The sequence below is a fragment of the Pleurodeles waltl genome, chromosome 12, assembly GCF_031143425.1.
Source record: "Pleurodeles waltl isolate 20211129_DDA chromosome 12, aPleWal1.hap1.20221129, whole genome shotgun sequence".
Classification (NCBI taxonomy): domain Eukaryota; kingdom Metazoa; phylum Chordata; class Amphibia; order Caudata; family Salamandridae; genus Pleurodeles; species Pleurodeles waltl.
In genome coordinates, this window is record NC_090451.1 from 273,476,164 (window position 1) to 273,493,158 (window position 16,995).

At 47.7% G+C, this 16,995-nt stretch overlaps 1 protein-coding gene across 6 annotated transcripts in view; it reads left to right on the top strand.

Moving 5' to 3' along the window:
• The window catches only part of BBS2 (Bardet-Biedl syndrome 2), a 305,860-nt gene that overhangs the window by 49,617 nt on the left and 239,248 nt on the right, over positions 1-16,995 (top strand). For 2 of the 6 annotated variants that reach the window (XM_069215827.1, XM_069215830.1), the window contains exons 1-3: positions 9,817-9,882; positions 10,000-10,220; positions 10,769-10,813. The gene's annotated coding sequence lies outside the window, so the exon portion shown is untranslated. Of the gene's footprint in view, positions 1-1,675; positions 1,718-7,015; positions 7,058-9,814; positions 9,883-9,999; positions 10,221-10,768; positions 10,818-16,995 lie in introns of those variants that run through there. The other 4 variants (XM_069215824.1, XM_069215829.1, XM_069215826.1 and 1 more) reach the window with 3 other exon arrangements.

Here is a 16,995-nt window from a genome sequence, read left to right on the forward strand (position 1 = left end):
GAGACCAGAAACAAAGAGGCCTATGTGACACTGTCCCCATCTCCCTTAGAGGACTTGGAACACCGAGGGATGGAGTTTCCACTCGCTGGGATCTCTGAGGAATCTGGAATTCCAGACCGCTATCATATTGAGTGGACCTGGAAGGTATTCCGCTGTTAGTGAGATCTGATTCTGGAGGCAATAGTGCCAAAACGCCTTTGCCATCTCCGCTTGAATACGAGACCTCGTCCCGCCTAGCTTGTTGACATAACGCACAGCAGAAATTCTATCCATGCGCAACAGAACGCAACAGTTGGAACAAGGGGACAGGGTTTTTATGGTGAATGAGGCTGCTAACAACTCCAAGCAGTTTATGTGAAGCTGAGACTCGTCGCAGGACCAACGTCCTCTTGTGGAGACAGAGTTGCATCTGGCTCCCTAGCCCCATTTGCTGGCGTCTGATTCCAGAATTATATCCGAACGAGAGCCGGGTGAGAGTTATGAGCTCAGTGTAAGAATGACTCTTCTGGAGGTGATGGATTTTGAGACGTTGTAGTGCTCTGTAATGCAGGGGTGCTGGAAATATAGCCTGTATGGAAGATGCTAGTAGTCCCAATATCCTGGCTAGGACCTTGAGGGATATTTTGTCTTTTTGGAAAGTGGACTTGATCTCCTTCCAGATTGATTGTAACTTCTGGGCCAGAAGGGACAGGAGAGAAGAAACAGAGTCAATCTGAAACCCCAGAAACTCCATCTGACGAGATGGTATCAGGGCGGATTTCTTTACATTGATCAAAAATCCCAGTTCCTGGAGCAACTGTATGGTCCAATCTAAATGTTGCATGAGGAGGTGGGTGTCTTGGGCCATAAGCAACAAATCGTCTAAATAGACGATCATCCGAACTTCTTTGGCCCGGAGATTCTATACTACAGGGCGCATTACCTTGGTGAAGCACCAGGGTGTGGACAAAAGGGAGTACCTTGAAGTGGAACCATTGACTGTCCCACTTGAATTGGAGATATTTCCTGTGGGGAGGAAATATTAAAATTGTGAGATACGCATCTTTCAAGTCTAATCGTACCATCCAGTCGCCTTCCCTAAGAATGTCCCTGAGAAGATGGATCCCTTCCATTTTAAGGTGTCGGTATAGTATCCAGGTGTTAAATTCCCTCAGATTGATCACTAGACGTGACCCCCCCACCTCTCTTGCTTACAGTGAAAATATTGCTGCAGTAACGTGAGGGTCTGGATGGCACAGAACAATTGCGTCTTTGAGCACAGTTGTTGGACTTCTTGCTGAATAAAAGCTAGATCTAGTTGGAAAAAATGGATGGGAGGCGGCAATGACATCTGTTGAGGATTCCCAAAGAAGTCTAGACGGAAACCCACAACTGTCTCTAGAACCCATTGGTCTAATGTTAGTGCCGACCAATTGAGCAGAAAAAGTCTGGTCCTTCCCCCTAGAGTTACTAGTGAAGGTGAGATGAGGCTTACCTTGAGGGTTGGAGCCTGTTACAGTAAGGTTACGAATAACCACGCAGGAGTCGGCCGTCAAGCAGGTAAGGGTTATTTTTTTGGTTAATAATGTGAGTTGGTTCTGCTTATTTTTCTTCCTTTTCTCGTTCCGTTTGTTTCTGTTGGGATATCTCTGTTAATGGTTCTCAGTCCCTTCTTTATTTCTCTCCGTTTCTTCAGGACTCCTGGGAAGCACATGTGGAGAAAAGAAGAATAATCTCGGTAAGTGATTAGGTTTTCTCCTTCCCTAACTGTTACTGGCTTTCCCTCTTCTGCTGTCTTTTCTTTCTTGTCTCTTCTCACTCCTTATATCTTGTCTGGGCTTTCCTTTCTCTGTTCGCCCTATCTGGCCTTTCCCTCTCTGTCAGGGTTTTCCTCCTCCTTTCCCTCTCTGTTAGGGTTTCTCCTTCGTTTTCTCCCTCTCTTCTTCTATACTCCTTTTCACTCTCTTATGATTCTCTATAATACTGTTGGATTAGTGTCTCTCGTTATGCCATCACTGTTGTGAGCTTGTGCCTGCTATACGCTCCTTAAACCTGTTTAAAACTCTCCCCTCACCCGTGCCGTTACATATTTCACAGTATTTTTCCCTTTTTCCCTCCGTCTCCACCCGTCCTCCCAGCCTCTAGGGCGCTTCAACGCCCCTGACAATGCCACGCTTCTCCAGAAGCGTGGCGGGCTGCTGCATTTCACTTCCCGGATTGACGCCCTCCTGTTCCCCGGTCGGGACGAACAGCTCCCTGGTCTCTCCGGTCCTCTCCTCGATGGATTCCACTTCCCGGATTGACATCCTCCCGTCCCCCGGTCGGGACGAACAACTCCCTGGTCTCTCCGGTCCTCTCCTCGATGGCTTCTGTTGCTCCTCTGCCTCGTTCCTCATTCGCCTTTCCTCCCGACACTTCCTCCCTATGAACTCCTGACGCCAGCCCTCTTGTTCTTCCGTCTTCCTGCCGTGACCTGGTGACTCCTCCATGATTGGTGGTGATTCCGTTGGTTCCCGGGTCACCACTGGCAGCGGCAGCACATGTAGGGAAATTGTGCGGGCAGGCACCAGCCGGCCCGTCACAGACACTCCCCCTAGAGAGCGGCTGTAGTGGACGCTCGGTGGGCGGATAGCGGGACAAAAAATCCGCGTTCGTCATTTGGCTGCCCAGCAAGTGTGTAATCCAAAAGGAGAAAAGTTGCAATGAAAGGAACCACCGCAGGATACGAGAATTAGTGTCCTTGTTGTGAGCGAGCCAAATGAGTGGAGCGTGATCCATGACCAGGGTAAAAGTCCGGCCAGTGAGATAGTACCGTAGAGACTCCATAGCCCACTTAATGGCCAGGTATTCTTTTTCTATTGTGGGGTAATGGACTTTCCTCTGGAGTAGCTTCCGGCTAATGTATAATATGGGGTGTTGGGACCCATCACCTTGAGTCTGGGAAAGTACTGCCCCAAACCCCACATCGGAGGCGTCCGTTTGCGAAAAGAAAGGTTTCTGGAAATCTGGACAGCACAACAATGGACCAGCTGTCAGTGTATTCCGTAGTTGTTCAAAACTGTGCCTTTCCGCCTCAGAGAGAGGGGGAAGGGTGTTGGGACAGGATTTCCGTAGAAGGTTAGTAAGTGGTTCTGCTAATTTGGAAAATTGTGGGATAAAACGTCTATAGTACCCCACTAAACCAAGGAAGGCTCTTATATCTTTGTCCGTGGTACAGGCATTCTCGTGATGGCTTCTATTTTCTCTACCTGGGGTCTGACCTGCCCTTCTCCCAATACATAACCCAAGTATTTGATACTGGTATACCCCAATCTGCATTTTTCTGGATTCGCCGTTAGATTGGCTGCTCTCAAGGCTTATAAAATGTCGCCTAAATGTTGCATGTGTTCTTCCCAGGTCATACTATATATTACTATGTCATCAAGATAAGCTGCTGCGTATCTGTGATGTTGATGTAAGATCCTGTCCATGAGTCTCTGGAAGGTGGCGGGGGCTCCATGGAGCCCAAACGGAAGGACCGTGAATTGATAGAGTCCGGATGGGGTCGCGAAAGCAGTTTTTTCTTTGTCTTCTGTTCTCAAAGGTATTTACCAATACCCCTTTGTCAGGTCTAAGGTGGACATATACTGGGCTTGACCTAGTCGCTCAAGTAATTCATCAATGCGTGGCATGGGACAGGCATCAAAGTGAGTCAACTCATTGACACGTCTGTAGTCCACACAGAAACGAGTGCTCCCGTCTGGTTTGGGTACCAACACGACTGGGGAACACTAGTGGCTAGTGGATGGTTCGATAATGCCTGCCTCAAGCATAGATTTGACTTCCTGTTCTATTACTATTTTTTTGGCTTCCGGTATACGGTATGGACGTTGTCGGGAGACTTTCTCTGTTTTCAACTGTATCGGATGGTGTACTAGACTCGTTCGACCAGGATGTTTGGAAAAAATATCTCGATACTTCTCTATCACTTGGGTGAGTTGCTTGTGATGTGGTTTTGCGAGGGTAGGACTCATCTGGGGGAGGGACACTCAATTGCGGGGCTTGAGGGGAAAGAAAGGTAGGGAATCTCCTCCCTGGCCACGTTTGTGATATACCGAATGGGTTGTTCACCCGATGGTTCCTGCCATTTCTTAAGGAGATTAATGTGATATATCTGTTCTCTGCCTAGTCCTATTGGAATTGCCATTTATAGGTGGTAGGATTGATTTGCTCAATAACTTCATACGGACCCTGCCACCGGGCCAATAATTTGTTTTCACTACTAGGGGGGAGGACTAATGCCTTGTCTCCTACATTCAGACTACAGAATATACTCTTAGCATCATACCATTGTTTCTGTTTGCTTTGAGAGTCTCGTAGGGTGGTGTGGGCTTCTTCCCACACCGTATGGAGATTTTCTCTCAACTCCCGTGTATAAGTCAAGAGGTCTTTTACCTCTTCCTCTGTTTCTTCCCACTGTTCAGCCAACATTTCTAGAAGGGTTCGAGGTTGTCGGCCGAATAACAATTCGAAGGGACTATGCCCCAAGGAGCTCTGAACGTGCGTGCGAATAGCATACAGTACTAGAGATAGTTTTTTCTCCGACTCTTTGTCTGCTTCTGAAATGCTCTTCTTGAGGAGTGATTTAATTGTCCTGTTATACCTCTCCACTAAACCGTCTGTTTGGGGGTGATATACCGACGTTCTAATTTGTTTCACCCCCAAGCTTTTCTCACCTCTGCCATGAGCCGGGACATGAAAGGGGTCCCTTGGTCAGTTAGTATTTATTTGGGAAAACCCACCCTGGAAAAAAATTCTATCATTGCTTGTGCAATGGCTTTCGTGTGCATGCTGGGAATGGGGATGGCTTCCGGATACTGTGTGGCATAGTCTACTAATACCAAAACGCACTGACGTCCCCGGATGGACGGGGTAAGGGGTCCAATGATATCCATACCCACTCTTGAGAAAGGGGTATCTATGATAGGGAGGGGTTGGAGTTGAGCTGGTCGATGTGGAGAAGGATTAAAAAGTTGGCATTTTGGGCATTCAGAACAATGCTTACGTATCTCCCCAAATACTCCAGACCAATAGAAGCGTCGGAGTATTGCTTCCTCTGTCTTTTCCTTTCCCAGGTGTCCCTCCCCATTATCCCCATGTGCTAGATGTAAGACCTGCTGTCAGTGACTCATGGGAACCACTAATTGTAAGTGTCGCTCTTCCCTAGGGTTTGGGCTTCTATACAATAGGTTGTTTTGTATTAGAAATCTAGGACCTACCCCATGCTCTCCCGGATTCAAGGCTTGATGCCACGCGTTTTTCAGGGAGAGGTCATCTTGTTGGCTCTGCTGGAACTCCCCCGGAATGGTACACACCCTACAGGCTTTCTGATTTTGTATATTTTGCTGTCGCTGGTCCCTTTTTTGCCTTCTACTGAGGATAACTCTGGGTTGTCGACTTAGTCCCTCGCCTACCCCAAAGGGTACTTCCTCCCACCAAGTCCTAAGGGTGTGTTCTTGCCCTGCTTTAGTTAATAGGGAGGAAAAGTCTTTATAGTCAGTTCCAATGATGATGTCTTAACCTAGGTGGGGAAGTACTCCCACTCTTAAGGTTTCCTTTTCTTCTCTCCAATTCAGGTGTATGATGGCCACCGGATAGTATCTTTGATCCCCATGCACACATGCGATTAATACTTGTGCTCGTGGTACCTCTTGCCCGGGATCTACTGACTCTTGTCTTATTACACTCTGACTACACCCAGAGTCGATCAACGCTGTCCTTTCAAGTCCGTTTAGGAGGATAGTGAGGGTATAAGTGGGTTTTTCTCCACTAGACCAGAATACCCTCCCTCTCGCTAAGCCAATCTCCATGGTTTCCTCAGTATCCTTTTTATGGGGGCAATGTCTAGCGATATGACCCCATTCGGAGCAGTGGTAACACTGGGGTCCTGTGGTTGGGTAGGTGGTATTTGGGGTTGCGGTAGGCAGGGAACGTTCAGGCCCATGTAACATCATAGGTCTATGAGACGTACCCTTTACTGTAGCTGGGCGGACAGTAGAAGGGAGTGGATGTCTGCTGGAGGGGGCCCGAAAGTCTGGGCCTCGGTGATACGCACACGCGAGTTCTATGGCTGTCTCATTCGTCAGACCCGGGTGTTATCTGACCCAGTTACGGGTGTTACTGGGTAATGCATCCAAATATTGTTCAAAAACTATAATATTGATCCAAAACTATAGTGTTGAACATTTCTTCCTGAGTCTTCTCGGTTGGATGCAGCCATCTCCCCACAGCATGCTGAACCCCATAGTAGAGGGTGCGAGGATTCTCTTGCTGCTGCCACTTGGTTTGGCGAAACATGGTGCGATAACTTTCACTGTCCAGCCCGACACGTTCCAAGATAGTTTTCTTTATATCTTTATAGGGAAGGGTGCCGCTGGGGTTGATGGCTTGGTAGGTGGCCTGTAAATGTCCTGTGAGTAATAGCGCTATATATTGTCCCCATTTCTCTTACGGCCAACTGGCAGTGCTGGCAACCCTCTCAAAGTTCGAAAAAAAGGAATCTGGATCTTCCTGTTCTTGGTACCTTTGCAGTACACTACTGGGTACATTTGGATGAACCTTAGTATGTGCAATAGTGTCTGTAAGTTTCCCCAAAGCGGTCTCATGTACCAGCTGGTTGTTTGCCATTATCGTCGCCTGGCTCTTAAGAGCAGTCTGCAACGCTTCACGTTCTTCTCTGGCCTCTTTCATCTGCTGTTCCCACACAATCTGTAGGTGGCGCTGCCCCTCTGCCAGTTGGGAGATTATGTCCGCCATGGTGGGCTTTTCCTTCATTGTGCTGTGCTTCTTTAAATCCCACTTCTGACACCACTTGTTACAGTAAGGTTACGAATAACCACGCAGGAGTCTGCCTTCAAGCAGGTAAGGGCTATTTTATTGGATAATAATGTGAGTTGGTTCTGCTGGTTTTTCTTCCTTTTCTCGTTCCATTTGTTTCTGTTGAGATATCTCTGTTAATGGTTCTCAGTCCCTTCTTTATTTCTCTCCGTTTCTTCAGGACTCCCGGGAAGCACATGCGGAGAAAAGAAGAATAATCTTGGTAAGTGATTAGGTTTCCTCCTTCCCTAACTGTTACTGTCTTTCCCTCTCCTGCTGTCTTTTCTTTCTTGTCTCTTCTCTTTCTCTGTTTGCCTTTTCTGGCCTTTCCCTCCCTGTCAGGGTTTTCCTCCTCCTTTCCCTCTCTGTCAGGGTTTCTCCTTCGTTTTCTCCCTCTCTTCTTCTATACTCCTTTTCACTCTCTTATGATTGTCTATAATACTGTTGGATTAATGTCTCTCGTTATGCCATCACTGTTGTGAGCTTGTGCCTGCTATACGCTCCTTAAACCTGTTTAAAACTCTCCCCTGCCGTTACATATTTCACAGTGTTTTTCCCTTTTTCCCTCCGTCTCCACCCGTCCTCCCTCCCAGCCTCTAGGGCGCTTCAACGCACCTGAAAATGCCACGCTGCTCCAGAAGCGTGGCGGGCTGCTGCATTTCAGTTCCCGGATTGACGTCTTCCCATTCCCCTGTCGGGACGAACAGCTCCCTGGTTTCTCCGGTCCTCTCCTCGATGGATTCCACTTCCCGGATTGACGTCCTCCTGTCCCCCGGTTGGGACGAACAACTCCCTGGTCTCTCCGGTCCTCTCCTCGATGGCTTCTGTCGCTCCTCCGCCTAGTTCCTTGTTCGCCTTTCCTCCGGGCACTTCCTCCCTTTGAGCTCCTGACGCCAGTCCTCTTGTTCTTCCGTCTTCCTGCCGTGACCTGGCGACTCCTCCATGATTGGTGGTGGTTCCATTGGTTTCCGGGTCACCACTGGCAGCGGCAGCACATGTAGGGAAATTGTGCGGGCAGGCACCAGCCGGCCCGTCACAGAGCCGGAGTTGTAATTGTTCTTGAAACCACCTCAGTTGAAGTCGGCACGACCTGCATGGGCTCTGGCAGGGCAGAAGGTGTCTCGGGGAGACGCAAATCCTCTGCCTGACGAGGTGTAGGATGGCTGAGGGCTGTTTGAGGTGGCACAGCCAGACAGACGCCCCCTTAGTCTGCCAGCCCTGGTAAAAAATGTATTCCAGAATATTTTGTTCATGGAGGTCTGGGCCTTGTCCAGTGCTGTAAATGTATGAACGAATTTGACCAAATCTTTTAGGAATTTGTTGCCGAACAGAAGTCCGTCGGCTAGGGGACCTGGTTCTGCATTAGCGAGGTCTGCCCCCTATGGATCTATATGAAGCACAATGGATTTTCTCCTCTCCATGGAGATAGCACAATTAGCATTCCCCAATAAGCATAGTGCGCGATGAGCCCATCCAGCTAGACTGTCAGGATCTACCTGCAAGCCAGACTCTTTTGCTGCCACTGCCAGGTCTAGGATTTTACATAAAGGACCAGAGAGGTCCAGGACTTTGTCCTGCCAGGTCTTCCAGGACCTATCTATGCCCTTCTTAGGGTCCTTGGTGGAGCGCTTGAGGAAGGTTGCTAGATTCAGGTCATGCTCAGGGGTCAGAGCCACCTTGTCGGGTATGTCAGGTCGAGGACACTCAGACCAGAGGCAACTCTGACGTCTTTATCTAGGGCCTTCCTTATACGTGCATGGGCATAGTCCATCACTGCAGGCAGGGGGACCCAGTCCGAGGGCCTTGGGTGGATAATCTCGTCTGGTTTAAAACTGAGAGCAGACATAGGAGCTGTACCTTCAGAGGAGGGTGTGGGGGGCGTGTCGTTCATCAGAGGAATGTCTGCGCCGCTTTGAGCGAGAGTCGTCATCTGTATCTGACAGGGACGAACAAGAGGCGTCAGAGGCATCGCCTGGGGCAGGGGTGTAGGATATAGCCTGGGCACTGGTGGATGGTTGTGCCGAATATTGGTTGTCGGAAGATGGCTGAGATTGGGACAGACGGGCATAGGTGCTGCATGAGGCCATTCTGGACCTGGTGGGGGCTTTTCTTGACCAGTGGTAGAAAGAGGCATGGGATTGGCTTGGCCATTGGGAGGGACAGTCAGAGCGTAGCGCATAGCCTGTCTGGCAATAGGTTGGAGAGCGACAGCTAGGGCCCTATTGACAGATTGCACCACTGAGGCGTCAAGGGCATGGACAATGTCTTCAGCGAGGAGTAAATCCTCCTGCTCAGTAATGTAGACCGCATCATCTTGTCTCTGTCGATCACTCATGGTGTGTAGAATGCACTGAACAGAAGTGGAATGCTCACTTTCCAGTGTAGAAAAGGGGGTGGGTGTGCCCAAGCTTTTGTAGCCATGTAGGAGGCAAAACTGGAGTAGAAGCAATAGCTTTCAATACCTCCCCCCTCAGGCAAAGCCTGTATTAGCCAATTTACAGCCCTGGCGAACGGGCGAGGGAAACGCTCTGCTCGACTATTTCCAGATAAGTTTGAGCCAACCCAAATACAGCCGAGTCTGGTGGCGTGAGCTCGCTGTCAGAATTTGAATCTGAATGGAGCCCGCAGCTCGAGGAGTGTGGGACAAGAGCTAGACAAAGAACTATGGTCCTCCCGCTTCAGGCGCTTGTTCCCCCTTGCCTCCTCGCGTGCCACCGGAGAAGCTCTGAGCGGTCTTACACCACGAGCTTGCAACTCCGGTGGCAGCGGTGGTATCGTTAGGAATTCAACTTTTACAATAATAAGAAGAGAGAGAAATTGTGGTACTTATCTTGTTCCGAAGCAGCAAAGAAAGAGGAACAGTTATGGAGGTTCTCAAAGATATGTAACAGTGTGGGCTTTGATTGGTGGTGATGCTTTGACGTCATGTTTATGGGTTTGTAGTTTTATCAAAAAAGTTAATTTTATTGGCTGCTGTGGTTTGTGAAATAATAAACAGCGCAGAAGGAAAAGCATAATCCGAAGCCTCCAGTCCTGACAGAATATATAGTGAGTAAGCGATCGCCCCTTCGCTCCATCTGTTGCTTTCCGTATTTGCAGAGCAAAAACAATACTCACAGCAGCTGCTGAGGTTGTACCCTTTTCATTGTTGTTGATCTCTTGCAGCCACATCTGCAATGCTTCCAGTCCCACTGCGACTGACACCCACCAGAGAGCTCAATGCATTCTTTCACATTCGGTCTTCGACAAATATGGACACAGGCTCCTGTGTCCACATTTGGACCGAAACCTCTCCCTGACGCAGCTGTTTACTGTTTCTGAAGACACAGCAAATGATTCAAGACGTTCGTGTAGCCGTAGCGACAAGACCATTTTGAGTTCTGCAGGTTGGAGAGCGGCTACGAAAAACAGAGGCTTTTCTTTATATGAATATTGATATTAAAGTCTGTTTTAGAGGAGATGGGATATATTAGTAAGGAATGGGGAACATGAATGTAGAGAGTAACACGAATAAGGTGATGTAAATACATTTATGTTAAGATAGTATTTGACAAACATTTGCATGCTAGAAATAAGTTTGTCTTGAGGTCCTACACGTTAAATGGTAACCCTTTCCACTCTTCTTAATATTGCCTTTTCTCGCGTCTCCTCCGTTTGTAACAACTTTCCCTGCGGTTCTTCTTTCCGCTCCGCTTCTCTTGAGTATTCCTAATGTCTTTGCCCTGAGCTGCGTCCGTCTCTCTTTCGCCCATTCGTTGTGTCCTTCTTCTGTATCCCCTCCTTTGCCTGACTTCCGTCAATTTCTTCTCTTTTCCTTTTCCTGTCTTGTCTACAGTAGACGAAATGGAAGTCCCTTTTCTGTTTTCTTGCTTTCCCTCTGTGTTCCCGTTAGTCCTTCTTTCCTCTCTAAACCTTTCATTCGTTTGTTTTCCAGGTGGTGCTTGGGGCGACTGGGCCAGGCACACCGACTGGGCAACAGGTAGGTATGTTCTTCCCTTCCGCTCTTGCTCGGTTCCGTCACACTCTGGTTCTTGACTCTTTATTTGTCAGTATATTGTGCGTCAAACCCTAGCTGCTTACAATATTGTTCTTTATGACTGTGGCATGATTTCTTGGAGGCAGGAATACCAAGGAAAAAATATGGCACAAAAGCCATCTTCTGTAGCAGCTGCAGGCTTGAAAGCTGTCGCACTTGATTGATGGGTATATAAATGTGTTGTGGTATATGCATTTGTTTATTCTCAATTGAGAGGGGGTAGTTCCCGCTTTGTAAATGTCATATTGAGTAAATTATTAGGCTTTAACATAATTGAATAGGATATCCATGGAGAACTTCCTTATTCTGGGTTAAGTCAGTACAAATCTAAATATTGTAACCCTATCGGTGTTCGGATTCCAGTTTCTATGAGAATGACTGTCTGCCTGCCAGTGTTTTAAATTACGTGTAGTTAGAAAATCCTTGTAACAAGTGTTGCTGACGTTTTGGGAAATACAGAAACCATTTGCTACTGTATGCTCACTGAATTGCCTAGCACCTCCTCTTTAAGCTTCGACTTTCAGGGGATACTGAGATCAGTCAGTTAAACCAACCTTTGGAATGTCGTTTACGTTAGAACATCAAGTGCCGACTGTGTATATTTCACTTATAATAAATGTATTCTCCAAGAAATGTTGTTGTTTATAAGGATATGTATGTACACATATATGCCTTTTGCTATCAATAAGGGAATAGCCTCATTAACTGCCTAGTATTAAACTTCATGATATTGATGTTTCTCTTCGATTGCATATTTACTTAAGCCTTTTTTCCTCACCTCACGTATCGAGAAATGCAAGAACAGGGTATTATTTGCTCAGTATTTCCTCATAATCATTGTCTGCCCTGGTAAACACCTGATGCGATCGCTTGGACAGTTATTCCGCTAAACAGGATCTGTTGACAGGGCTCACTCTGCTCATCAGCCGTCGTGCAGTTGCTAGGAACCACTGTTCGCATAATTCACTTCTTAGTAGCGGAGTAGGGGGGTCTTGTTTCAAACAGCTATTCACTGTCATTTAAGAATATGTCTCTTCAGTGCTGTTTCGTATGGACTACTCGGATTCCCAGAGATGTATATTTTTGCTTATTACATCTGCAATGAAACTTCTTTGAGTGGGTAACAGTCCACTAGGACATGGCCACCACGAGTGTAAGTGCAAAAATGGACCCCACTCCGGCCTACAAGGATATTAAAATGACATTTACTAAAATGTATATAATAAAGACAGACTCACCATACAGGTGACCTAGGTCATGAACACCGGATAAGCACGTTCCAGGGCATCACTGGTGCACACATATATATGATATAATTTGTGTATGACTTAAGACAATAGAACAAATACCAGGCATCAGTCTTTCATGATCACGCTAAACTCAATCCTTGAGAAGTAGTGAAGATGTGGACCTTTTTTCTCCACTGACCTTTTATACGTGATTAGTGCTCACACCACTTCCAGCCAAACTTCCGTAGACTTTTTTGCTTGGATGTTAATTACTACACAGAGTGGAAGATTCAGTATATTTGAGAATCATATTGGTACCGGAAGGGATTTTTTTTTATCATCATCTTTTCCAAGGACATGGGTACACCTAATACCCAGTGTCCTATAGGGTGATTTAATCATGGTGGGTTAGATTGCCATTGTGAGGGTCAGGGTGCTCTCAGTCTGTTTCAAATAAAGGGAGCCACCCACAGCCTCTGATGTAATGTGTACTGCTAGCCTTTTTTTTCAATTTCCAAAGTAGGAGGGTACAAGGGCCTGCAAGGGAGGGAAATGCATGATTCCTTTATAGTTTTTTGCATAAATCAATCAATCAATAATTTAATTTATAAATTGCACTACTCACCTGTCAGGGTCTCAAGGCGCTGGGGGGTGGTGGGAGCTACTGGTCGAATAGCCATGTCTTGAGGCGTTTCCTGAAAGTCAGGACGTCTTGGGTCTGGCGTAGTTGAAGCAGTAGGGAGTTCCAGGTCTTGGCGGCGAGGTGAGAGAAAGAAGGATCTATCTCTGGCGGTGAATGCGGAGGCGAGGGCGAGGCTGGCGGAGCAGAGCTGGCGGGTGGGGGTGTGGAAGATGAGTCTGTCGTTGAGGTAGGCCGGACCTGTGTTGTGGAGGGCTTTGTGTGCATGGGTGAGTAGTTTGATGGTAATCCTCTTTGATATGGGTAGCCAGTGTTGTTCTGTGAGGTGGGCAGAGATTGGTTGCGGTGTGGAACGTCGAGGATGAGTCGGGCGGAGGCGTTTTGGACTGAACATCCCATTGGTTAATTTTTGGCATTTGAGAGTCTGCATGGGTCGTGCAGAACTGAAATAAACCCCCTGGAGTGCTTATGTCCACTAGAACCGAAGCAGTGAACTATTCCGTGTACTGTGTGAAGAGACTCTGGAGCAGCAGTTTTTAAACTTTTTAACGCCGTGCCCCCAAGTGGGAAAAAATAAATTACCGGGGGCCCCCTCAGAATTTTTCATAATTATTCTATTAAGATGACCATATTTAAGTATGTCTAGACTTATTTAAGCATTGCAGTTAAGTTCTGTTCACTTTTTTAAAAATGCAATAAAATGTTTTCTTCTTAAAACAAAGCACTATTATCTGCATAATCCTTCTTTTGGCCGGAGCCTGGTTCTCCCTCCTTTGAAGACCTTTGCTCTGGAGGTACTTGTTCTTTGCATTCAAGCAAGACTCTCCAGGTGGTGAGACAGTTATGAGCAGAGGGGAAAGAGGGGGCCACCAAGGTGGATGACACTTGAGTGGGGGGAGGGGGCTAGAACATCCTTATCATCAAGATTCCTGAGAAAGCAGAGGGTTCATGAGCTGACTTATTCACAGATCAAGGGATAACGGAAATCACAGCTAAGTGAGCTGATATATGGATGCACTTTATTTGTAAATAATATGGACTATAATGTAGATCTTATTCTATTGAGCATGCACTTTTTGTTATTTTAAATATATTATATTGTTTATGTGGACCTCCTAGGAATTCCAAAAACATAAATTAATAAACTTGAAACTTGGATAACCGAAATCCTGAAACCTAGAGGCCTGTCGTCCTTTTCTCCTTCAGCTTCCTCCTGGGGGGCTCCTTCATGGGCCATTATTTCCCTTCTGCTGAACTTCATCGATGCAGTTCTGCAGGAAGCCATGAAACCCACTGAATATGAGAACATAAGGGTGTCCCTGTTACCAAATTTAACTAAAAGTGAAGGAGAAGCTTTCACGCTGTGAAGAAGTTGTTGAAGGACAAAGAGATGGTTGCAGAGGAAAAATAATGGATCTTACTGCTCCCTGCAGAGGCTTGGGAGCTAGTTGGGGGAGATGACAGAGGGTGCCTTTTGGGAGGGGTGCCCCCGTGGAATGGACGACAAAGGGTGACTACACAGTTGAGAGTTAGGAGATGCTTTCTGATCCAGATGTGCACCCTAATTTGTCTGATGACAAACGTAAAGCAGTGCAAACGGTGGAGGATGATGAGGGTAAAACTGTTGACCCAGGGAGCTGCCATGCTGCTGTCCCGCAACCCTTTTGCCTGGCAACTAAACTTGTATTGATGATTCAGATGGTAAAGCATGACTAAGGTGCCACATAGAGGCAACAATAAATCGCTCCTGCAGGCACCAAGATTTGAATGATAGTGTCTGACACATTGGTCAGGCAGTGACTGGCTGGGGCATGGCCTCATTCTAGACAAGATAGTTGCAGTTTGCTGAGGCTCCCGCCGTCAAGGATTGTAATTCCCCCTGTTATCCTGCTCAATATTCCGTCTCAAGTGATACTACCACAATATGCATTGCAGAACTCCATGGATGCATGTTTTGAGTGCAAGGTGGGGCAAAATGAGCCGTAGATGAGAGGAACTGACCCTGCCTCCTTGTGCCCAGTGAATTGACAAAGTGGCTAGCGAAGCTTTACGGGCTTGGTGAGGCACCAGGAGTGCACTGCGCTGAGTAATGGAGGGGCTGCGCTGACTCCACATGAGGCTATGGAGGAGTGATCCTTGGCTGGATATTCTTTGGGCCCCAAGAGCAGGGTTAAGGCTTTGAGTGTTAAAAGAGCTGCACCCTGGGTGTCTGACTGCAGATCATGAGTGAGGGTGAGGATTGTCTGGTTGGCGAGGCCCTCAGCTGAAGGAGAAGACAGAGTAGTGATCACAGTGAGTGCAGCTTGGTCATGGGTGGATGGATAGATCGCAGTTGTAGTAGAGTGGTGGCTAATATTGTAGGAGGCTGGCCTGGTTTGTAGTGGTACCAAGGGGTACTTACACTCTGCACCAGGTCCAGTTATCCCTTATTAGTGTAGAAGAGGTGTCTAGCAGCTTAGGCTGATAGAAAATGGTAGCTTAGCAGAGCAGCTTAGGCTGAACTAGGAGACATGCAAAGCTCCCACTATACCACTGGTGTCATATGCACAATATCATAAGAAAACACAATACACAGATATACTAAAAATAAAGGTACTTTATTTTTATGACAATATGCCAAAGTATCTCAGTGAGTACCCTCAGTATGAGGATAGCAAATATACACAAGATATATGTACACAATACCAAAATATGCAGTAATAGCAATAGAAAACAGTGCAAACAATGTATAGTCACAATAGAATGCAATGGGAGCACATAGGGATAGGGGCAACACAAACCATATACTCTAGAAGTGGAATACGAACCACGAATGGACCCCAAACCTATGTGAGCTCGTAGAGGGTCGCTGGGACTGTAAGAAAACAGTGAGGGTTAGAAAAATAGCCCACCCCAAGCCCCTGAAAAGTGGGTGCAAAGTGCACCTAAGTTCCCCAGAGAGCACAGAAGTCGTGATAGGGGAATTCTGCAAGAAAGACCAACACCAGGAATGCAACAACGATGGATTTCCAGACGAGAGTACCTGTGGAACAAGGGGACCAAGTCCAAAAGTCACGATCAAGTCGGGAGTGGGCAGATGCCCAGGAAATGCCAGCTGTGGGTGCAAAGAAGCTGCCACCGGATGGTAGAAGCTGTGGATTCTGCAAGAACGAAGAGGGCTAGAAACTTCCCCTTTGGAGGATGGATGTCCCATGTCGTGAAGAAGCTTGCAGAGGTGTTTTCGTGCAGAAAGACCGCAAACAAGCCTTGCTAGCTGCAAGGGTCGCGGTTAGGGTTTTTGGATGCTGCTGTGGCCCAGGAGGGACCAGGATGTCGCCAATTGCGTGAGGAGACAGAGGGGGCGTCCAGCAAGACAAAGAGCCCACTCAGAAGCAAGCAGCACCCGCAGAAGTGCCGGAACAGGCACTACGAAGTGGAGTGAACTGGAGCTCACCCGATGTCACAAAAGAAGGTCCCATGACGCCAGAGGACAACTCAGGAGGTCGTGCACTGCAGGTTAGAGTGCTGGGGACCCAGGCTTGGCTGTGCACAAAGGAAATCCTGGAAAAGTGCACAGGAGCCGGAGCAGCTGCAAATCACGCGGTACCCAGCAATGCAGTCTAGCGTGGGGAGGCAAGGACTTACCTCCACCAAACTTGGACTGAAGAGTCACTGGACTGTGGGAGTCACTTGGACAGAGTTGCTGAGTTCAAGGGACCTCGCTCGTCGTGCTGAGAGGAGACCCAGAGGACCGGTGATGCAGTTCTTTGGTGCCTGCGGTTGCAGGGGGAAGATTCCGTCGACCCATGGGAGATTTCTTCGGAGCTTCTAGTGCAGAGAGGAGGCAGACTACCCCCACAGCATGCACCACCAGGAAAACAGTCGAGAAGGCGGCAGGATCAGCGTTACAAGGTCGCAGTAGTCGTCTTTGCTACTTTGTTGCAGTTTTGCAGGCTTCCAGCGCAGTCAGCAGTCGATTCCTTGGCAGAAGGTGAAGAGAGAGATGCAGAGGAACTCTGATGAGCTCTTGCATTCGTTATCTAAAGAATTCCCCAAAGCAGAGACCCTAAATAGCCAGAAAAGGAGGTTTGGCTACTTAGGAAGGAGGATAGGCTAGCAACACAGGTAAGAGCCTATCAGAAGGAGTCTCTGACGTCACCTGCTGGCACTGGCCACTCAGAGCAGTCCAGTGTGCCAACAGCACCTCTGTTTCCAAGATGGCAGAGGTCTGGAGCACACTGGAGGAGCTCTGGGCACCTCCCAGGGGAGGTGCAGGT